A 24,039-nucleotide genomic window follows, 5' to 3' on the forward strand; every position below is an offset into this window, starting at 1 on the left:
GGATCACTGTGAGTTCAAGGCCAGCCTGAGACGACATAGTGAATTCCAGGTCAGGCTGGGCTATAGAGTGAGACACTACCTAGAAAACCAAAGCAAAACATAAATAATAGCCCTACATTACTTCCTGGATTAGGGAAATATCTTTAAAGATACAGAAGGAAGCCACCTGCACTATTGAGAAAAATAAACATTTTCCTTAAAGCATGTCCTGCCGCATCAGAAGATAATTGAAAATATCCCTAGTGAAACACATATCATTATAAGTTTTAAATGCAAACCTGGTTATTTTTCTGACTCAAAAAAATAGCTTGCATTCTATAATATAGCAAAAATAGGGTAACTGATAGTTATTGATTGGCATTTATTGTGAGTCTAAAATCTATAAATAGTTTGAGGCAATCATTAATTGATTTACTTCTTTTAGAATCAATTAGATTTCTCTTGAATTATTTATGAGAAAAACAATTTAAACAAAGGAAATTAAAGATGACAAAGCAATAGTGCACTGCATATGCATAAGTAGTTACCCCATTTTAACATTGGCCCAGCAACACCCAATATTGATTTCTCCTTATGCATGACACAACCAATGACAGTTTTATGTGCCACCTCTACTAAGAGACAAGAGGACTGTCTAAGTAACTATGGCCCAAAGTTGCATGAATGAGTAAAGATGTGTTTCTGAATAGTGTCCGTATGTTTATTTATTTACTGACTAGCTGCTCAACAGGGAATATGGCTTGATAAGACACAGATTCCCCAGTATAAACTAGCTACATGTTCTCAAATTCCTACGTTCCTTAACAATTAGAAAAAAAATTCTCTTGTTTTTAAGATAATTCTCATACATTCAGTAATATTTATTATGCTTTAGCCATAAGGGTTACAATGATCATAAGAGAGTATTAATCTTTCCCATTAATATTTCTTACTTTACTAAGATTGACTTGAAAAACTAATGATCACATAGGTCGTAGATTATTTCAACTCATTCATTTTCTCCAGACAATAACTAATGTACAATGGACTTTAAAATGATAGAAAATTATATGCCTCCAATGAATGAAATTATGCCATTCCATGAGTTAGCTTAATCTCCTTATTCTTTTAATTGTATTTTCTTCTCTGCATGCTAACAAATTTGTAAAATTCACTAATCTACAAATTGTCTCCACAGTTACTATTGCAATGGCCAACTTTCCCTGGTTTTTGAACTAACCTTTCTGTCACAGCAACCTTTCAAATGAGTTGAAGGTTTGAGCCTACAATCACTTAACAGGAATAAAACATGTACAGAAACTGAATTGCGCCATTGGCAACCAAATGCATAATTAGCCTCTGGAACTTCATGCCAAAAGTCCAAATTAGACATTCAAGTGCACCTGCAACTGGTCACCTGCAGGCTCAATTAGACGTACATAGTTCTCCCTGGACAATACATGTGTGCTACAAATACCCCGCTTAATAATTCCAGAGCAGACAGTGGTACTCAGTCCTTTAGAGCTTCCCTAAGGGCATAGTTTCTCACACTCCAAACTCATCTGCTCTCTGGGAATATTATCCCAGCATTTTTAAGAGGTCATGCTTGTGTTTGTTCTATTTTCCTCATTTTCCTGCTTATCTTGGTGGACCACACCAAGTTGAAAAATGCCCATTATGTCACGCTGGAGATTGTTGCAGCTGAGACCTCAGAGTGCTGTCCTCAGAACTGAAGATGGCACTCTGCAATCCAAACAAACCAAGAATCATTTCCAGTGCTCACTCAAGCAGCACCGGGGTTTCCTAGACACAATATATGTTCATGGAGATTTTATTTCCTATATTTTTTAATCTTGCAACCTGGAAAGGGACATCTGGTCACCCATTTCCTCCTGGCGCCCAGCATGGTGGAGCAGAAGGTGAAGACACGCGTGAGGCCCCTGGGCAGGCCCGCAGCTGGTAGAGACAGCAGCTCCACGCACTTGCCGCTGCTCCTCCGGGCAGGCGAGAGCCCTGCCCGAAGGATGCCGGTCTTGAGGTGGGGCACCGTTCCCCGGACCGCAGGGTCTGTGCCTCAGCATTGTTTCCCTGGGTAGATCTGCCCCATCCTAGGCAGATAGGATGAAGTCGGCTGACTAGGTCTCAGAGGTACCCCAAGTAGAAGTCTTCCTGGGCCACGAACACCCTGAGTCTAATGTCTTGAGGGTTGCAAGCACCCAGTCTTGCTGTTCCTTGTCCCTATATGCATCCCTCTCCCAGATCCCCAGGTGATAGGGTGCTCGCGGACTTTGCGGGCTGGGAGGCAGTCATGGCATCCAGACAGAGCAAGAAGGCACCGATCTGATGGAAAAGACACCTGCTGATAAGTTTATTTATGCAAAAGACAGTATTTTTTTTTTGTCATTTCAATGAAACTGTTAAAGACTTATACTGTGAATGAATCATGATCATGTGTCTAGTGAGATGTTAGTATGTTATCCCCAAATTCACAGGCAGAACACATTTTTCTTGTTTCTGCAATGACACCATGTTGTTTGAAAGGCTTCAAAAGAAAACAGATGGTAGGATACAGTGAAGTAAAATAATAAAATTGTGAAATAATTTACTTATGCTTTTCAAAAAAATATATTGAATACATAAAAATACCACAGGCAAGAAATTGATTGTAAAACATCATTTCTGCCTATAAATTGCACAAAGGAAACTGCTACGTAACAATGCTCAAGCTGAAAAAATAGGCAAAGAGAACCATTCACAGCTTTTGTTGACTGTCAAGTGTCCCTTGACATAGCTTGCTATTTTCTGCTTATTAATGTCTTTAACAAATCTGTAAGGGAATAGGTTAACTTGAAGAAAAATGATAGCAATGAAAATAATTCTAGTCCAATTAAGGATGCAAATTTTTCATAGAAACAAGTAACCTGAGTTTATTATGTTGCTCCTTTGCAGTGTATGCTCTGCTGTTTATCTAAATTAGCAATCATATCTTGTACTCGCTGCTTTCAGTGACTGTATTTATCCTTGACTCAAGCTTACCACTTTGCTAGTTCTTTAATAAGTAAATTGGGTCTTTTAATTTGTAAATTTGTAAATTACTGAACTTTAATACACACACTTATATGAGATTTGAGTGACACCCCTCCCAAAATAAATTTCTCTACAATAGTTTTGACTGAGAATAAGTTGGGAAGAAGGAGTCATGAATCGCCATGTGTTCCACACCTATTTTTGATTCTTAAAATCTTACCATAGTATCATAATTTTTCACAAGTAAAGAGGCATTACTGACATATTAAATAAAATTTAGCTAACATAGTCTTTTTCTCCTAGCTAATTATTTCTCCCATTTTCAATCGCTGTTCCCAGGCCTCATTCAGACCACATATGATATGTAGGTTTTCTACGTAGTAGTGGATATTCAAATCTCCCTGGTTCAATGAACTTATTATATAAAATGTGTCCTTCAGTTTATAGTTGTCAGGCTTTTTAGGAGTTTCCCATGCTTGCCCTAAGAATATGGATTTCAAGAAGAGAGATATCTGAGGAAAATGATATTCTGATGGTATGCACATGCACATACCAGGGTATAATCTCATGAATTTCATTGTAACTTTGATCACTGACTCAGAGAGGTTTGGTTTTTCACTCTTATTCCTCGCATGATACTGCTTTTCTCTAACATTATTGCACTGTTTGGAAGGATAAAAAAGCCACATTAAAGAAGAGAAGTCATGGCTCACTTCCTCAAGGAGTAGATTGCAAATCTTTTGGATTTATCTTGTACATATTTGTCTATTTTCCTTATGTAGATATTTATTTATACGATTATGGATTTGTGAATGTTTGATTCACAACTTGGGGTTAAACGCAAGGTTGAATTACTATGTGGCTAAAGTTCATTGAGTTTTATCTTGCCATTTCTTTTACTGGACTGCTCTTGATATTGTGAAATGGAATGCATGCGAGTATATGTGGGCATGGGTGGTATGTGTGTGTGGTGGGGGTGTGTTCTTATTTTTTGGCACTAAAATATCCCCCTGTCTTTTCTCATACATTGTCCGTAGCAGACCCCAAAAACAGACACCTTACTTTGTGTAAAATATTATTAAAAACCAAATGTATGTTTTAGATACAGAGTAAATTTTATTTTAATTTATAATTTGCAAATTAAACATTTACAAAGCTAAGTGGACTTTATTGAGAGAGCAGATTACTCATAGTAATCAATATTCCAAGCTGTTCTGAGTGGGTAACACAAACTTAAAGAAGTTATTTTAAAAAGCAAATTGATTTTAAGGAGACATAAGAATAAATTTTAGCAAGATTCAATAAGCCCTGTACATTGCCCATTGTTTTCAATAAACTAAAACCAATCAATGTAAAATAAATCTAGCATATATTATTTTTAAATTATTATGAAATTTTGCAGAATTTATATTAATAAGATATATGTTTTCTTCACAAAGTGTAGTTCTAAAACCAGAAACATTCCATTCAGACATTTCTTCTATTTTTCTATAAAAATTTGAAAATTTATAAAAATATACTCTTTAGGCAAATTCTTGATTGTAAGCCATAAAAATAGAAGCTTTCAAGATCAAGATCACCCTAAATAATTTTTCATACCCGCTCTAGTTCAGGCTGTCCTGGAATTCACTTTGTGGTCTCAGGCTGGCTTCAAATTTACAGTGATCCTCCTACCCCTCCCTCCTGAGTGCTGAGATTAAAGGAGTGAGCCACCACACCTGGCCTAAATCATTTTTTAAAACTGTGCTACTACTTGTTAGCACTTGTAGTAAATTGTAGCAGACCTAGTCCCGTTAGAAAACCCATGTGGCCATAAGAGCACTGATGATTCCCTTGAGATGTTAAGTAGCTTTCAACTACTTGGTCTTGACTCTAAATCCTGTTATGTGCTCTTAGGACACTTGAAGAGGCAAGTGCACTATGGAATCCATTCTCTTTTCTACAGAAAAAAAAAAAAGTTGACAATGTGTATCCATACCCTTATCAGTCAGTGCACAGTTATTTCCAGTGGATGCCATGAGATTTTGAGTTCCATCTTAGTGTAGTTCACACGGTAGCTTCCTGTTAGTGCCAGATGCTCTTTCAAGGCAGCTGTCAGTCAGCTCAGTGCTGCCTGTGGGATTTTCTTTGTTAAAGAAACATGCTTATTTAGGTCAAAAACAGTAAGAGTGCCCTATTGTGTGAGAGGGTTGTTTGACTTTTTATTGAGGTCTTTGTATATTCTAGAAATTAGGCCTTTGTCAATTGAATATTCAGCAAATATTTTCTCCCATTCTATTGGTAATCTGTTGGCTCTGCTTACTATATGTTTGTCTGTGAAGAAACTTTTCAGCTTCATGTGGTCCCATTGGTTGAGTGATTATTTAACTTCCTGTGCTACTAGGGTTTTGTTCAAGGAGTCTTTTTGCAGTCCTGTATTATCGAAAGCTCCTCCTATTTTTTCTTCCAGTAGTAACTGAGTTTCCAGTGTTATGTTGAGGTCTTTGATCCATTTGGACTTAATTGTTGTGCATGGCGAGATGTGTGGATCCAGTTTCAATTCCCTGCATATTGTTATCCCGTTTGTCCAGCACCATTTGTTGAAGATGCTCTCTTTTTTCCAGTCTATTTCGTCAGGGCCACTGTCAAATATCATGTAGCTGTAGTTACTTGACCCAAAGTTGGGTCCCCACTTCTGTTCCATTGGTCTATACTCCTGTTTCTATGCCAGTACCATGCTGTTTTTATTATTATGGCTTTGTAATATAGCTTTAGATCAGGTATGGTGATGCCTCCAAAGGTGTTTCTTTTGCTCAGGGTGTGCTTGGATGCCTGAGGCCTTCTGCCATTCCATATGAATTTTGAAATCATTTTTTCCATCTCTGAAGAACAATGTTGGGATTTTGATTGGTATTGCATTAAATCAGTGTATTGCCTTTGGTAGGGATGCCATTTTCACAATGTTAATTCTGCACATCCAGGAACATGGGAGGTCTCGGTTGAGTGTTTTTATGTTTTCATTCTATAGAACTTTCACTTCCTTGGTTAATGTTATTCCAAGGTATTTTATTTTATTTTTTGTTGCTATTGAAAATGGGACAATGTCACTTACTTCTTTCTCTGTATCTTTGTCATTTGCATATAGAAAGGCTACTGATTCTTTTTAATTATATTTTATTTATTAATTTGAGAGAGAAAAAGAGGCAGACAGAGAGGGGGGAGGAGAGAAAGGGCATGCCATGAATACCAGCCACTGCAAATGAACTCCAGATGCATGTGCCCCCTTGTGCATCAGGCATATGTGGGTCCTGGAGAGTCAAACCAGGATCATTTGGCTTTGCAGGTAAAGGCCTTAACCACTAAGCCATCATTCCGGCCCTAGACTACTGATTTTTGTGCACTGATTTTGTATCCTGCTACTCTGCTGAAGGAGTTAATCAACTTTAAGAGTTTTGAGATGGAGGGTCTCAGGTCTCTTATGTATAGAGTCATGTTATCTGTGAATAGATCTAACTTAACTGCTTCCTTTCCAATTTATATCCCTTTAAATTCTTTCTCCTGTCTTTTTGCTTGAGCTAGGACTTCCAGTACTCTGTTGAGCAGCAGGGGTGAAAGTGGACCTTCTTGTCTTGTTCCTGATATCAATGGGAATTCCTTAAGTCTCTCTCCATTAATATTATTTGGGCTTTATGAGCTCTGTATATTGCCTTTATTAGGTTATGATATAAACTGCTCATGCGAATTCTCTCCAATGTTTTGATCATGAAGTGATGTTGTATTTTATCAAAGGTATTTTCTGCATCTATCAAAATTATCATTGGGCTGTAAAGATGGCTTAGCGGTTAAGCACTTGCCTGTGAAGCCTAAGGACCCCAATTCTAGGCTTGATTCTCCAGGACCCACATTAGCCAGATGCATAAGGGGGCACAAGCATCTGGAGTTTGTTTACAGTGGCTGGAAACACTGGCACACTCATTCTCTCTCTATCTGCTTCTTTCTCTCTCTGTCACTCCCAAATAAATTAACAAAAATGAACAAAAATTATTAAAAAAATGATCATGTGGTTTCTGTGTTAAAGCTTATTTATGTGGTGTATTAAATTGACAGATTTTCATATGTTGAACCACCATGTGTTCCTGGGGTGAAGCCTACTGGATCTAAGTGGATGATGCTTTTGATGTGCTCTTGGATTCGGTTGGTTTAGGATCTTTGTATCTAAGTTCATCAGGGAAATAGGCCTGTAGTTTTCTTTTCGTGTGGCATCTCTGCCTGGTTTTGGTATAAGGGTGATACTAGCTTCATAGAAGGGCTTGGGGTGCTTTCCCTGTTCTCTGATTATATGGAACAGATTAAGAAAGATTGATCTCAGTTCTTCCATGAAGGTTTGATAGAATTTCGCTGTAAAGCCATCTGGCCCTGGACTCTTCTTTCTGGGGAGTTTTATTATTATTATTATTATTATTATTATTATTATTATTATTACATTTTCAATTTCAATGGGTAAGATAGGTTTGTTTAGGAGATTAATCTGTTCTGAGTTTAACTTTGGTATATAATATGTGTCCAGGAATTAATCCATTTCCTCCATGTTATCCAGTTTTGTGGAAATAAGTCCTGATTTTTCTCCCTATTTTACTTATATTTGTTGTGATCTCCTTTTTCATTTCTAATTTTGTTAATTTGAAGCGTCTTTTTTTTTTTTCTTACTTGATCAAAGTGGCCAGGGGTTTGCCAATCTTGTTTGTTTTTTTACAAAGAACTAGTGCTTTTTTTTTCACCAATTTTCTTAATTGTTTTCTTAGTTTCCAATTCATTAATTTCTGCTCTGATCTTAATTATTTCTTTCCATGTAGAGCTTTTTGGATTGGAATTGTCTTACTTTTCCAGTGCCTTAGGTGGATGATTAGGTTATTGATTTGGAATCACTCTGTCTTTGTTATGAAGGCATTGAGTACTATGATTTTCCCCTGAGGACATACTTCATTGTGTTCCAAACATTTTTTTTATATTTTTTGTTCATTATTTATTTATTTATTTGAAAGTGACAGAGAGAAAGACAGATAGAGGGAGAGAGAGAGAATGGGTGAGCCAGGGCTTCTAGCCACTGCAAACGAACTCCAGACGCATGCACCCCCTTATGCATCTGGCTAACGTGGGGCCTGGGGAACCAAGCCTCGAACCGGGGTTCTTAGGCTTTACAGGCAAGCACTTAACCGCTAAGCCATCTCTGCAGCCCAATGTTCCAAACATTTTGATATGATAGGTTCTCACTGTCATTCATTTCTAGAAATTTCACAATTTCATTTTTTTTTATTTAGTCCACTACCCATTTATTGTTTAAATGTTAAAAGTGTACTGTTCAGTTTCCAGGAGCAAAAGAGATTCTTGGTGGATCTTTTGATGTTAATTTCTATCAATACAGCATTATGATCTGACATCATGCAGGAAATTATGTCGATCTCCCTAAATATATGGAGGCAAGCTTTGTGACCCAGTATATGATGTATTTTAGAGAAGGTTCTATGGGCTGAGAAGAATGTGTACTCTGTGGATTTGGGGTGGAATGTTCTGTAGATGTCCATTAGGCATAATTGTTCTATGGTTTTGTTGAGCTCTCTCACTTCCCTGTTGATTTTCTGTTTGGATGATCTATCTTTTGCTGATAATGGAATATTGAAGTCCCCAACTATGATGGTGTTGGTGGTTATTTCTCTTTTATTGTAGAGTAGGTTTTCTTTTATAGTCATTCTCAGTGAACTCACCCCATCACAGAAAGATAATGACCAATAATCTCACTCATCTAAAGCTCCTAACCTGAATCTACCAGAGATGCCTACATACCTAACAAGCATCTCAAGGACCAGACAATAGGATGCTTGTGGAGGGAGGGGTGGATAAGGGTGGGGGTGGCGTCACAAAACTGGACCTAAATGGTAATGGTACCATAAAATTCTATATGCTAATAGACAGACTAAATGGTTGAGCCTTCACTAGGATTTTAGAGGGAATACCTGAATCACAAGGCCATGGAGAGGGAATGATGAAGACTGACCATAATCTCCTATTTCTGTTTCTGTCTCTCTCTCTCCCTTTTCTTTCTCTTCTCTGTATCTCTTTTAATTTTTCATTTTGTTTTTTTATTTATTTGAGAGTGACAGACAGGAAGAGAAAGAGGCAGAGAGAGAGAGAGAGAGAGAGAGAGAGAGAGAGAGAGAGAGGGAGGGAGGGAGAGAGGGTGGGAGAAAGAGGGAGAGAATGGGAGCATCAGGGCCTCCAGCCACTGCAAATGAACTACAGATGCATGCACCCCATTGTGCATCTTGCTAACATGGGTCCTGGGAAATCGAGCCTTGAACCAGTGTCCTTAGGTTTCACAGGCAAGCACTTAACCACTAAACCATATCTCCAGCCACTTTCTATTTCTTTTATATTACTTATGTTTTTCTTCCTTCTCTTCTTGGGTGCTGACCTGTAACTCACTGTACCACAATCAGCTCTTGTACAAAAAGACCTACGTGGTTTCACAAAAGAAGACAGATTTCTGTCAGAATACTTGAAGATCCACCAAAGGTTAGTGGTAAGACTCTACTGCTAAAGACACAATATGCTGTTGGCAGTTCACATGGAGTGACATGGCTGGAAGCTGGAAGAGTCAGTCCCCAGACAGTCAACTTGTCTAGTGCCAGAAGGTGCTACATGAGTGACTGGGGAAAAAAGACCAATATCTGTCCAAGAAACTCATGGTCTAAGCTACTCAGCAGCAAAAAACCTGATAAGATGCTCACACAAGTGGAATAGTGACACACAGCCATGGTAAACCAACTGCTCTTGATTTGGCCAACTGATCTGCTCATTGGAATGGAACCCATAGCTGGAGGTAGGAAACAAGTCAGAAGCATATCCAAAAATGAGCCTGCTCTCCATTATCAAGCTTTCACCAATCATTGGCTATAAGAGTGCCTACACCTCTTAAATTCTCTCTAAAAAAACAATGATTATCCCATTTATCTGGTGCTAACTTTACTCTCCATTGGAGAATTTGCTTCTCTAGTTCGGATAGATGCAGATCCTAAGGATAGAACCACCCATCACACCACAAAAGGGCCCCCAGCTGAAACGAAGAGTAATTAGGGAAATATGCAAGAGTGCTGATTTCTTGGTGAACCTGGTATCAGCACAAGGGTGAAGGAGATAGACACAGAGAAAAATCAACTCCTGCCAAACAAAATATCCTCAGACACAGAGGCTCCCAAACCTCATCACTGAAGCAGATCTAAAATTAATCCAACGTGGCTCTGGGAAATTTATGGCAGAGGAGGCAGAAAGAATGCCAGAGCCAAACATTTGGTCATGATACACAGAGACATTGCCTCCTACCCATAACTGATGGCTGACCCCACAATGCACAATCCATATTTCACATTGAGGAGGGTCCCTGTAGAGGGGCGAAGACAGGGAAGAGGCTAACAATGGTGCCAACGTGAGTGTATACAATAAGCACAAAAATAATTTTAAAAAATTAAAAGAAAAGAACAGTAACAGTGAAAAGAAAATTTGTGTCTTCTTTCCTATTTTCAATATTCCAAATGTCTTTCAACTATATTTGTTATTTAAAAGTGTTTCCTTCCTCATTTTGAAGAAATTCAAGATTTTCGAAGGGTCAAAGTTTAGCATAGGGCATAAAACATCTCATTTATTATTATTTGCATGTAAGAAGTATTTGATATAGAATAATGATCTCTTCTTACAAGTGCTTTGAACATCTAGGGAAATCCTCCCCTACCTTGAAATATACTTTTGCATATATCAAAAACTATCCATCCTTTTAAAAGCTTTATTTTTTTTTGTTTCTTTTTGTCCTGCTCCTTTCTCATTCTCATAAGGTTTTCAAAGTAAGTAAACTAAGCTCATGTTTATTAATATAGAAATATTTTATTTGCTTTTATATATTACCATGTTGATTTCCAAGTAAATTTTGCTGAGTTTGCAACATATAACTATTGTAGCCAAACAGATTTTATCGGGCCATAATTAATCTCAATTTTCTATTTCTAGCCCTTACACACACACACACACACAAAAAGAGTATTTAGAGATTTAGAATTACTAAACTAGGATTGCCTCGTTAAAAAATCTTGCTGTTATCTCATACAAACAGCAGAGAGCAGAACAAAACTAGCCCTATGCAAATGAGCTGCTCACCTTAGGGCATGTTCATAATATATTACAAGCCAGAAACAAACTGAGGAAGTATTTAACATGAGTATCTCTCTTGCTTAACATCTCCATTTCAGTACTTCCCCATTTTTTGGACATAAGAGAACATCTCAGTAAGGAATTAAAAAGTAAGAACAGAATTCTCATTTCTTTTAGGAAATTAACACTAACATAAGAAAGTTTTGTTTTTTTAATTATTTATTTATTTATTTGAGAGTGACAGATACAGAGCGAAAGACAGATAGAGGGAGAGAGAGAGAATGGGCGCGCCAGGGCTTCCAGCCTCTGCAAACGAACTCCAGACGCGTGCGCCCCCTTGTGCATCTGGCTAACATGGGACCTGGGGAACGGAGCCTCAAACCGGGCTCCTTAGGCTTCACAGGGAAGCGCTTAACCGCTAAGCCATCTCTCCAGCCCATAAGAAAGTTTTTAATTCAGGGAACTAGTCAACAGATTATGAATTTGAAGTAAACAAAGTCATAGACAAGCCACATTCTGCTTCTGCTCAGGGATGCCACTACATGTTAAGTCCAGCAAAATTTCTTCTGACAGAACAGTTCTGCTATCGTCTAAGATCTGGACCTTTACACTACTGAAGTTTTACTTAGTTTGAAGTTTTACTTTATCAGCAAATTTAAATTTACTCTTCAATAAAGTATGTCTTCATGATAGTTAAAAGGAAACAACAACAAAAAAGCAAAACAAAACCCTCTGAAAATCTTGAGTATCTGTCCCAAAGAACCTAATTTCTTTGGAGTGCTAAATGCTACTTTTAAGAATAGAAGGGATGAGGTACTTCAAAATTCACTTAGTATTTTTTTTTTCTTCCTAAACCCTCAAAACACATAAGATGAATAGATTTTTCCTTTTATCAAAATGGAATTTGTGATTGGTTTAAAAGTAGTGTCTGGAACTCTAATGGACCATAGGTTGGAGTCCTGAGAATACTGTTCTTTTGGGCTATAATTTGATCTTTTTTAATTTTATTCCATTTCATATTTTATTTTAGAATTTTCTGGAGAAAAACCTTCACAACTTTCATTATGTGATGATATGTGACATCTGGCACTGTAACTACAAGTTAAAGAGGCATATGGTGAAAGTGTGTTTTAACTGTCAGCATATTAGAAATTAGTGAGAGAATGCATTATAAATGATATTGATATAAATTACCACACTGATTTACAAATCTGTTTTATGTTCACCCATGATTAAACAGGGTAAGTGAGGTTTAATCTTCCTTATCAACTCAACTGGATTTAGACTCGTCATAGCAACACATCTCAGGATCTGTCTCCTGGGGTATTTCCAAAAAATGTTTAATGGGGAAGACCCATCCTGAATGTAGACGCCATCATCCCACGGACTGTGGTCTGCGACTGAATAAAAATGAAAAAGTGGGCTGAGCCCTACAAATCATCTGATTTCCAGGTTTCTCAGTAGAAATGTAACTAGCTACATCACCTTTCTGACACCACCTATGGCCCTTCCACGGCAAATGATATCTCCTTGAACTGTAAGACAAAGCAAGCCATTCTTTACCCACCATGACCACCATAAACAATATCGGAAATGTTAGGGGTTAAATTTAAATTTTCTCCCAAAGCCAGTGTTCTGGAATTTTGATCTCCAGCCTGTGGCAATTTATTGGGAGGCAGTACAGACTTAGCGAGTAGTCCTGGTGGAATAAGGAGGCCACTGTAAACACGCTGCTGAGGAGAGGACTTTGTAACTAGTCTTTCCTATCACTTTCTTCCACCACACCATTCCCATCATGGTGTCCTGCCTGATGGGAACCCTAAAACAGAGACAGTTGACGATGGGCTGAAGCCTTTGTAATCATGAGCTAACATAAACAATTACCCTTTTACACTGACCTTTCTAAGAGGTTTTGTCACAAGAGGAAATGTTGCTTGTGCTAAGGAACCTGTTACCCTGCGGGTTCATCTGGTCAAACAAGTGAGGGACAATCAACAATGCTAGGGATGATGGCTGGGTGCACACTCCTTTCCTGATATTCCCTTTCTGAGCATTCGGATTTCCTGGTTTTAAAAGCACAGCTGTCTAACATTCCACTACTGCATGATTCCCTCCCATCCTGGCTATCTTCTACCCTTCTAATTCCCTCCCACTCTATGTTCTGCCCCCCCAGCCTTCCAGGTAACAGTTCCTCTCCTCTCTCCCTGTTCTTCCTCCTGGTCCCACTCTCCTTGTATGTCCATATCCCTGCTGCTCACTACATTCGTCTCCAATCGATGCAGTTAGAATCTTCACATTTCTCTTTTAGAATATTTACCTGTGCATTTGCAAGCATAAAGAGACGAGAGAGAGATGGAGATCATGGGTTTGCCAGCCACTGCAAATTAACTCCAGATCCATGCAACACTTTGTATATCTGGCTTTATGTAGCCTTTGCAGAGCCACTTAACTGCAGCTGAGCCATCTCTCCAGCCCACACACCTCTTTTTAAATCATTGATTTAAACAGTTTAAGGTACTGTAAATCTCTTTAAATGTTTTTTTTTTTCATCTCTCAAAATTACTCTGTAGTAGATTATTGTTTAGTTTTTACCAATGAACCAAACACCCACAGGTATCACTTCACAGATAAACTCTGGGCTTAGTGTTTTTGCCACTTTGGCCACTAAGAAATTAGCAAGTATGGAACTGAATATTCTTGAGGCCTTGTGTAAAAGCATGCATTTTTACTTAGATGTCACTTTAAAAGCCTACCCAAGACCAGATAGAATAGTACACCAAGCCAAGCAAAAGAACCATGAGAACTAATGATTCTTTAGATGGAAAGATTTGAAGCCTGAGGGCACAGAACCTCACACAGTGAATTCCAGAGCACACAATGTTCAGAGATTGTGATGAAACATGCAGTCCAGAAAAGGGAAAAGAGAACAAGTAGCCAAAACAGTAAAAACTGTGGTAAAGTACAAAACCAACATGGTATTTAACAAGTAGGAAAGGTATATGTACTTCAAGACAGAGATCATTTTCTTTCTTCTGTAGTGATGAGGAACATTAGACATGATAATTTATGTGTACGTTTATATTTTAAAAGTTGGAAGTTTGTATTATCTTGTATTAGATTTTGTTGTTAACTAGAACTATAAATGTCTGGGAAATTAAACTGTGAATAAATCTGTGTCCATAAGAATATCAGAGCAGAGCCAGGCGTGGTGGCACATGCCTTTAATCCCAGCACTCAGGAGGCACATGTTGGAGGATTGTCATGAGTTCGAGGCCACCCTGAGAGTCCATAATGAATTCCAGGCCAGCCTGGGCTAGAGTGACACCCTACCTCAAAAAATCAAAGAAAAAAAAAAAAGAATATCAAAGCAGAAAAATCCATCCAGAATTCTACTGCCGCAGGTCCTCTACATCTATTTAAAATAAAAAGAATCCCTTTTCTTTCAAATCCAACCGACCAAAGCCTCACAGAATTTCCATTTTAAACTACCCTGGTTATAATAATGCTCACTTTATACTTGGTGATATTTAACCCTTCTAGGTAGGATCCAAGAGAATATCTGAAAAAAAAAAAGTAATCCTATTCTCACAAGTTTCTATGTGAACTACACTTTATCTTTAATAAATGTCACTTCTTTCTTTTGTGCCATCTCTGTTGTTTCTGCTATTTGCCTATGTTCTGTGAGTCAGGGTGGATCTACTTCATTAAAAGGTATCATTTATGGCCCATAAGACCTATTCACTTTTGTGACTTTACATAATCAGTGCTCAGTACAAGATGAAATATGATGGAAGTTCTTGTAATTCTGCAGCTTTTTACATGTTTAAAAATCAATAAGGCTTTCTTCAGCCAAATTGCATAATTTCTCCTGTTCTTATCAGGGCCACACAAGAATCACAAATCACAGTACAGTTCAATTGTCATGGATAAAACAGACACCAACAAATAAAAAGTAAAAATTGATTATTTTGGTACCAAATACAAATAAAAAGTTTCAAAGTTCTTTCTGGCAAAAGTGTTGGGAATGTTCCAGATACTTTGTACTAAATGATATCAGTTGACAACATAAAATATTTTGAATGAAAACTTGTAATGTTTTAATCCTTACTGTTATTCTTGTTTGCTTGTTTGGTTGGCTGTTATTTATAAATTTCTGTGTGTGTCTGATTATGAGTGTGCACATGTGCAGGTATGTGGTGTGAGAACGATTTGGGGGTGTTTGCCTTCTACATCCACTTTGCTCAGGACAAGATCTTAATGTCTCCCTTACTGGTTTTTGATGCTTCGTGTGCATCAGTCAAGCTGTCCTAAGAGCTTACATATTCTTTCATCTTTGTCTCCTATAACAGAGGGTACATTGGGATTATAGATGTGTTCTTTGTATTAGACTTCAAATGGGTATTGGGGATTTGAAATCTGGGCAGCAGGCTTGCAAACAAGTGCCATTAATCACTTAGCCATCTCTGTAGTCCCCTGAATAAACAACTTTTATCAAATGCAATAGCACAAAGAATTCCCTTAATAAAAGAAAGTAATAAATATGAAAACAATTGAAAAAGACTATTTAAAGAGGTAGATGGCCAAATTTAAATGTTATAACATGTATACACATGTGCAAATAGTTCTCAATTTCTTGGCAATCTATGCATATAATTTACCATAAAGATTTATGACTGTTCATTTGAAACAATATCTTGTCTTTATGTGGGCTTTTTTTCAAACAAGTGGCAATGAAATTTTTATAGCACCTTAGAATGACATATTTTATTTTTCTCTCTTGGTTTCTCTCCATTTTCCTTTGAAAGAATATAAATCAATGTAGAAACAATGAGGTCAGAGAAAAGAACTCTTAAGGACAGATTTAACTCAAAGAATTTAATTGGAAAAATAAAAGAAAGTAAGAAATGAAACAGCTAACATCTCCTTTTAATAGAGGTTTATGAATTACTCAATTACTCAATATCATATACATAAAAGGTTTTCTCCCCTATGGCTTTGAGAGCATATCCCCACGCCTGCATGCATTCCTTTCACACACGTGAGCATATCCCCTTTCCTGCATGTATTCCTTTCACACACATGAGCATATCTCAAGGCCTGTATGCATTCCTTTCACATATGTGAGCATATCCCCATACCTGCATGCATTCCTATTGCACACATGAGCATATCCCCATACCTGCATGCATTCCTTTCACACACGTGAGTATATCCCCATGCCTGCGTGCATTCCTTTCACACACGTGAGCATATCCCCATACCTGCATGCATTCCTATCGCACACATGAGCATATCCCCTTGCCTGCGTGCATTCCTTTCACACACGTGAGCATATCCACATGCCTGCGTGCATTCCTATCGCACACATGAGCATATCCCCATGCCTGTATGCAATCCTCTCACTCACATGTGCCACTGTCTCCCTGAGAGAAAGTCTTGTGATGGTGACAGAAATTGCATTTTGCATGAAGATCGCTGGTAAGTTTGGCCAAAGTAGGATCAACCTTCTTCATACTTTATCAGTTATTCCACTTTGGCCTTGTAATGACCCTGGAAATGAGACTGAATAGTGAAGCCGACTTCTACTCATGGGAGACTTGGATTCACTCCCTTTCTTGATGGTTACCCACCCTTAACCATCTATTTTCCAATGTGGACTTCTCACAGCCAATGTGAACAGCTGTGACAAATTACCATACCCTGGATGGTGTAACCAAAGCATCTATTTCCCAGAGTTCTGGGATGTAAAGTGCCAAGGTTAAGTAGACCAGAAATCAACTGTCTGCTTAGGGTATTTCCAGGCTGTCTCCTCCAAAGTCTTTAGCTTGCAGGCAGAGGGCGGAGAGTGCCAGTATTGTTTGTTTGTTTGTTTTCCTACAAAGATGTTATTCCTATTTTGTAATTCTGTTCTCATGACCTAATTGCCTTCAGTGACCACACATCCTAATGTAACCATATTGGTGGTTTGGATTTTGACATATGAATTTAGTGGGGGACATAGAGATTCACTTCACAGCATGAGACTACTTCTTAGAAAAATTGACATTCAGATCCCATTATTTACTTACGTTAACTGTACCACACCAATTCTGATTTTATTATTTATGTACTGGATAATTAATAAAACATTCACAGTTTACATTAAAGTTTTAAAAGGGAAAATATAACTTTTGTGGGACTGCAGACTATAACCTGCTGATATTTCCAATTACTCATGGGCAGTCCCCTCATAAGAAATCAATTCTCCAGTAATAGGAAACCGGTCTCACATCAGCAATTATACTCTAATACAGCCACTGAGAGTGATACTGGCAACATCCAGATGGGATTGAACCTACTTAGTGAATTCCGGGTCAGCTGGGCTAGAACAAGACCCTACCTTGTAAAACAAAACCAAAGAGAATGAAATAAAATAAAATGCAATTGATTTTAGTTGATTCCCGTCCACTCTTAGGCCCAGCTCCTCCGCTCTCTGCATTCTCATTTCCACCAGAGCCCCGCCCCCTTCTGCATACCGGTCACCTGTGTCCTTTTCTCTTCCCTCACCTCTTCTCCCACTCTTCACTTCATACCTGTCCTACTTTTATGGATTTTACTCACAGGACATATATATACTCATTGTTATTATAAGCTAGGAACTTCGTGTCAGAGAGAATATGTGGTTTTTGTCTTTCTGAGTTTGGGTCATTTCACTGAAGAATGTTCCATCAGAAACCGTATGGCCTCTTCCACATTACTCAAAGACTCCCTTACTAGTCTACCGCTGCCACTAATTCCTGATTCTGGGTCTTTGTCTAGTTCCTTATTGTAACCTTTTCTTTTTTAATTTAAAAATACCATCATCATTATTTTGTATTATTATTTTTAGTTTTCCCTGGTTTTCTTTATCATTTTTATCACTTCCATTTCTACGTATATTTGCTACCTGCATTTGAGTAATTTATATATCCCTACAGCTGATTTTGGTTCGCTTGGGAGGGTACACTTGAAATAGAAAACACTTAACACAGACCAAATTAATCTAGAGCCAGAAATGTGTGATATTCTCCTAGCCACTACAGAGAATTAACTAGCTCAATGGTGTTTTTTTTTAATTAAGGCATGAATTTATAATTGTATTCAATCAATGTTTGACCATGGCTTAAATATGAAATTTAGGGATATAAAAAGTTAAAAATTACATACTTCCTGTGTTATGTTTCACTTGGTTATAATATATGTTTTGTATATTTTTGTGCTGAATTTTCCCCACAGTTTTGTTTAAAAAAAAGTACATGGGCAAATTAAATATTTTCATATGTTTTGTTTAATTATTTTCTTCTTTTATTCCATGTTTCTTAGCAATTTAGTGATTTAGTAATAGTTTAAAGACTAAGAACTATTTCCAGTTCAATTTTCTGGTAGAGTTTGGTACTGGTATTAATATATTTTCCTTATATATTTGCTAGAAATCATAGGTGGAGCCAGCCATTAAGACTAAGTTTTTCTTAAGATAATATTTATGGATCTCCAACTTTAATTTCTTTAATGAAATTGTAATAGTAAAGTTACTTGTTTATATTTTAGCTTATCTACCTTGCATCTAATGTAAGTTATAAATTTATTGTAAATCTGTCTATGATATTCCAATATAAACCTCTTAATATCTATAGCATGCTGATTCCAGGTCCTTCATTTAGAATATTGGTCATAATGTTTGTTTTTCCCCTATTTATTGTTAAATGTGACAACAACTTCATTTAATACTTCATAGAGCAGATAGTATCAATTTTTCCCACTTTTCCAAGTTTTTAATGTCTCATTGGCCTCTACTCATTCCTTTATCATTATTTTACTTGTATCCTTGTACCCAAATTTGGTTTAATTTGTTTGCCTTTTTATAGAAACTGAAGATTAAAGTTGAGATGGTTATTTGAGAACAGTGTAACATACTGCTATATAATTCCAAGTAGAAATTATTAACTTGGTGGCCATCTTGTAAGTATATGGAAAAATTTATTTTTCATTAACATTTATTTAAAAATAAAATCTTATTTCATGTTTCTTTTGTATATTACCTGAAAACATTTCATTTAATGTTTATATGTATTTGAATTTTATAGCTGTCTTTTTATATATTCCATAATATATAATGTGGATTATTTGAATTTATAGAGACACATTTTTTTAAAGTTAATATTTTTTAATTTATTTATTTAGAGTGATAGACGGAGAGAGAAAGAGACAGACAGAGAGACAGAGAATGGGTGCTCCAGGGCTACCAGCCACTGCAAACAAACTCCAGACACATGTGCCCCCTTGAGCATCTGGCTAAAGTGGGTCCTGGGGAATTGAGCCTCAAACCGGGGTCCTTAGGCTTCACAGGCAAGCGCTTAACCGCCAAGCCATCTCTCCAGCCCTGGAGACACATTTTATTACCAGAGTAAAATCTATAATGATAAATGCTCTAAATACATGTAAAAATGAAGTATTCTACTTTGGTTGGATAGACATTTCAAAAAAAAAACAGATCAACCTTCTTGATTATGTAACTGTCTTTAACTGGTCTTCATTCTCCTTATTCTATGGATTCCATAATTCATTGACATGAGACAGTAACTAGCTATAATTAATTTGGAAATTCCCTTTAGCAATTCCATATTTGTATAGATATCAATATTTGCTTCATTCCTCTAGAGATAATAAAGATAATAAAGTACTAAAAGTTTAGGTTTGATGTGCTTTTCACTGAGTGTATATGAGAACTGAACTCAGGGCCTGAGGCCTCCTCCGCAAGCAGTCCACAAGATGCTTATATTTTTCAAACCTTCCTTTCATTGTACCCTTTTGTACTAGCAATAGTATTTACTATGAAATCCTCTTTGGTTCATTTTAATGACGCTCTCCGCTTCCGTCAGACTGGGGTAGGACAGCTTCTGTTTGTACAAGCTTCATCTTTATGCTTCCAAAATTCATCATCCTACTCAAGATTCTGACCAAAGGCATAACCTGTTGCAAGCCAGGTGATGAACATAGGCACCATGACATTGAGCTGTACTTAGGTAATCAATGTATCTGCCTTTTCTTTTAGCATGGTGGATCATTATCATCAAGTGATATGTAAAATTAACATCTTTTATTTGATTCAATTTATTCTACATCACATATTTCTTTTCCTTTTGCCTAATTCTTGCTTTTGCACTATTTTAGATTTTGTAAGTATTTTTTTAAGTTATTGATTTTTTTAATGAAAAGTTTGCACACATAGGGCCCCAACCCCTTCTATAATGGTGCTGCAGGTCTTTAGTGGCATTATTGGCATTCAATGTGGGGATCAGACTCTGTAGAGATGGAGAGAACAATGTCAATAAAACACCAAAATAAATTAATTAGTTGTTCTTTTAAAGCTCTATAGAATGAAAAAAAAATAGGACATTAACATGAAAATTACTTATTGTGGACTTGAAAATAGGACACATGAATTGTTATTATTTTTAAGTCAAAATCATAAAGCAAAACAGTTTAAATTCCTCCCTAATAACTAAAACAGGGAATATATTTTATTTTCTAATTTAGCTGTTTATTCAGCTATTTATTGAGAGTAAATTGGCTACCACAATCATTAAGAAAAACAGAACCTATATTTCCCTTTAATTTTATATAACCTGAGGTAATCTTAAGATTACATTGGTTGATGTTCCACACACTCAAAGCATTGTTATTAGAAAACAAACCCAAAAACAACCAAGTAAACTTTTGAATATTATGTGATTTATGAAAGGTCAGGTAATTTAACTGCCCCTTAATAATGAACAAAGTATGTTCACAATAGGATTTAACTAATGTGAACCCATTAGTTTTTCATATGATCTGTTTTACAATATATATATATAGTATGTTAAATATATATAGTATGTTAAAGAAAAAGGAAATTACACTTATTCTTGTTATAAATTTCTAATATTGGTATAAATATCAATTGGTTGACCATGCACTAGATAAAGAAGGGTTGTTTCTTAACCATATAGCACATGTTTAGGAGTTCAATGATTTACTTCTAAGAAATGGCAAAGAAAGTTGGTTTTTGAAAGACCAAACATAAATTTACAAAGGTATTGGTTAAACTTTATTAGTAACACAGACAAGTATGGTTGTAGTTTATACCACTGTTCTTTATGTTCTTGAACAGAGTGGGAAAGCTACTTTCAGAATTCTAAGGAATGCATTCATTTCTGAAAGTGTTTCAATAAATCCCTTGCCATCTCTCCGATTGCTATCTGGTCAGAACTCGGTATGAGGTCTGTGGGTCTGAAAATGAGCATTGACCTTTGCACAGCTACCTACTTATGCATATGGAAAAGACATTTCCATAGGCCACATGGGATTCAAAAATGGAAGGATGGTAACATATTATTTAAACAGGTTTTACCCAGTAGTATTTTAAGGTAAATGTTTTCAATTAAAAAAAAATCAAAACATGATGTGAGTTAATAAAAAATCATATCTATAAATGTAATGCTGAAAATATGGTTATATGTCTCTGAAAAGTTTGTGAAAGATTAATGTTTGTATTTAATGTATTCCCTCTGATTAAAGCTATAGTTCTCTTTATTAAACATTATTATACAGTATGGAAGTTCAAGTGTGGTAGTTTTGAATGTGTGCCACTCTCAAAAACTCATATGTTTTAAAAAACCTTGTCTCCATCCCGCTGGCTGGAGGGAGTGTCACTGAGGCAGGACCTGGTTTTAGCCTAAGCACATGCAGAGTGCCTGAGCCTCGCCTAGAGCCCTCTGTTCTCTGTAGCTCCCTTTGCTTGCTTTTAGTGATGCAGCTGGTCGTTTTCTCTCTCTGCCTGGACCTGTCAAGGGGGCCAGTCTCTTCTTCCATCAATGGAACTTCCCCTGCATCTGTAAGCTTCAAATAAATCCCTTCCTCCTATAAAATGTGTCTTGTTTAGAAGTTTGTGCCAGCAGCAAGGAGCTGACTACAGTAAAAGCATACACAAATGCTCAGATTAACACAACACACACACTCATGCATGCATATGGATGATAAGTAGGACTGGAGCCATAGTCTGTTCCTTCCTCTGAGTACCAGACACTCCAAAACCTACACCAACTTTCAGGCAATATCAGAGGCAGATTCACCTTAGTATATGCATGTATTCCAATTTCCTTATGATTGAATGTTTTAAAATCATAACATTAGAATTTATTTGAGGTGATAACAATGTATATAATATTTTATGTTGGCATTGCCAATCACATATTCTCTGGTAAAATAGCACATTTACACTATTTCTATAATTATATAAGATACAGTTAGAAAGTAGCAAATCATTCTGATGTACTCAGCAAATAAAATACCTAAAGAGACACAAGATGAATGACAAAGTACCAGAAGCTGGAATGATTTACATTTTTATAAATATAAAACATGGCAAAAGGCTATATATATGTCATCTATCTATCTATATGTAATCTTTGATGTTTATTACTCTCAAACAAAAATGTGGTCAATAGTAGTATTTTTGAAATAGAAAGAGATATAAGATGACCTGAAATGTTGTAGTATTTACTAATTTTAGAGTTTCAACAAGTTTGGTGTACTTCATAAGGAAATAGGGTGTACCAAAATAAAGCAATCACTACATCAAAATTCCATACCCACCAGTATATGTTAAAGAATAAAGATGGACTTCTGGGTAAGATGGTGGCATACTAGCCTGGGGAGGGCAAAAATAAGCAGAAAAACAGCAAAACAGACTCTTCTACCCCAAAGTGAAGGTGTATAAGGAATTATCAACCACAGCAGAGAAACAGGCAGACCTGGAACTTCCAGCGAGGTGGAGTGCAAAAGTAGCTGCACCACAGGAGGAGAAGCTAGGTGAAGAGACTTTCCACTCACATCAGCCTCATTTCAGAGTGAAGAAAGCCCAAAGGGAGGACAAGCGGGACCAGATAAACAGCTGCTGAAGGAGACCACAGACAGGACCAGCTGAGCAGAGCCACTGAAACTCAATGCACCCTGCCTAGTCTCCCTTATTTCCCACGTCCATCAGAACCACGGACACCAGAGGACTTATCGACACCCCATCCACACAGCACAGCCAATCAGAACACAATATTTAGTGACACAAAGAGCCTAACCGTGCCCACAGTGCAACAGAGGGACACCGAGGTGTGCACTCAGTATTGGTGAGGTCAGAAGCCATTCTGAAAGGTAACAGGGCCTATTCACACAAAGCCAGGTACATGGGCCTGCAATGGAAGTGCTAATCTCACTTTCCATGTCAGGGCAGGTTATGTATTAAATTTGATTGAGGTATTCTTGGTCAGTTTTACCATTCTCAAATAAGCTATATTTTTGTGTTGACTATTATTGCCTTTGTTGCTTCCAATTATAGGGCTTTTGTGTTTTTCTTCTGTCATTATTGGTGATATGGTGTCAACCAATGTTACTTTATCCAGCAAAGATATCAATCTAAATTGATGGAGAAATGAGGACATTCCATACACACACACACACACACACACACACACACACACACACACACACACACACACACAATAGGCTAAAGGAATATATGACCACTAAACCATCTTTATAGAAAATACTTGAAAGGATCCTTCATAATGACGAGAAAGAAAAGGGCACATATAAGGAAATGGGACAAAATAAATCAAACACAAATAATAGTCAATGCAAGAGAGTAAAGGAAAAACAGGAAGAACTACAAAACAAGAAGAATGGCGAGAATAAATGCACACCTTTCAATAATAACTGTTAGTGTTAACAGCCTGAATGCTCAAGCCTAAAGACACAAGTTTGTAGACTGGGTTAAAATGTGGGATCCTGTTGCCTCCAAGAAACTCA

This window comes from Jaculus jaculus, chromosome 4 (assembly GCF_020740685.1).
Source record: "Jaculus jaculus isolate mJacJac1 chromosome 4, mJacJac1.mat.Y.cur, whole genome shotgun sequence".
Classification (NCBI taxonomy): Eukaryota; Metazoa; Chordata; class Mammalia; order Rodentia; family Dipodidae; genus Jaculus; species Jaculus jaculus.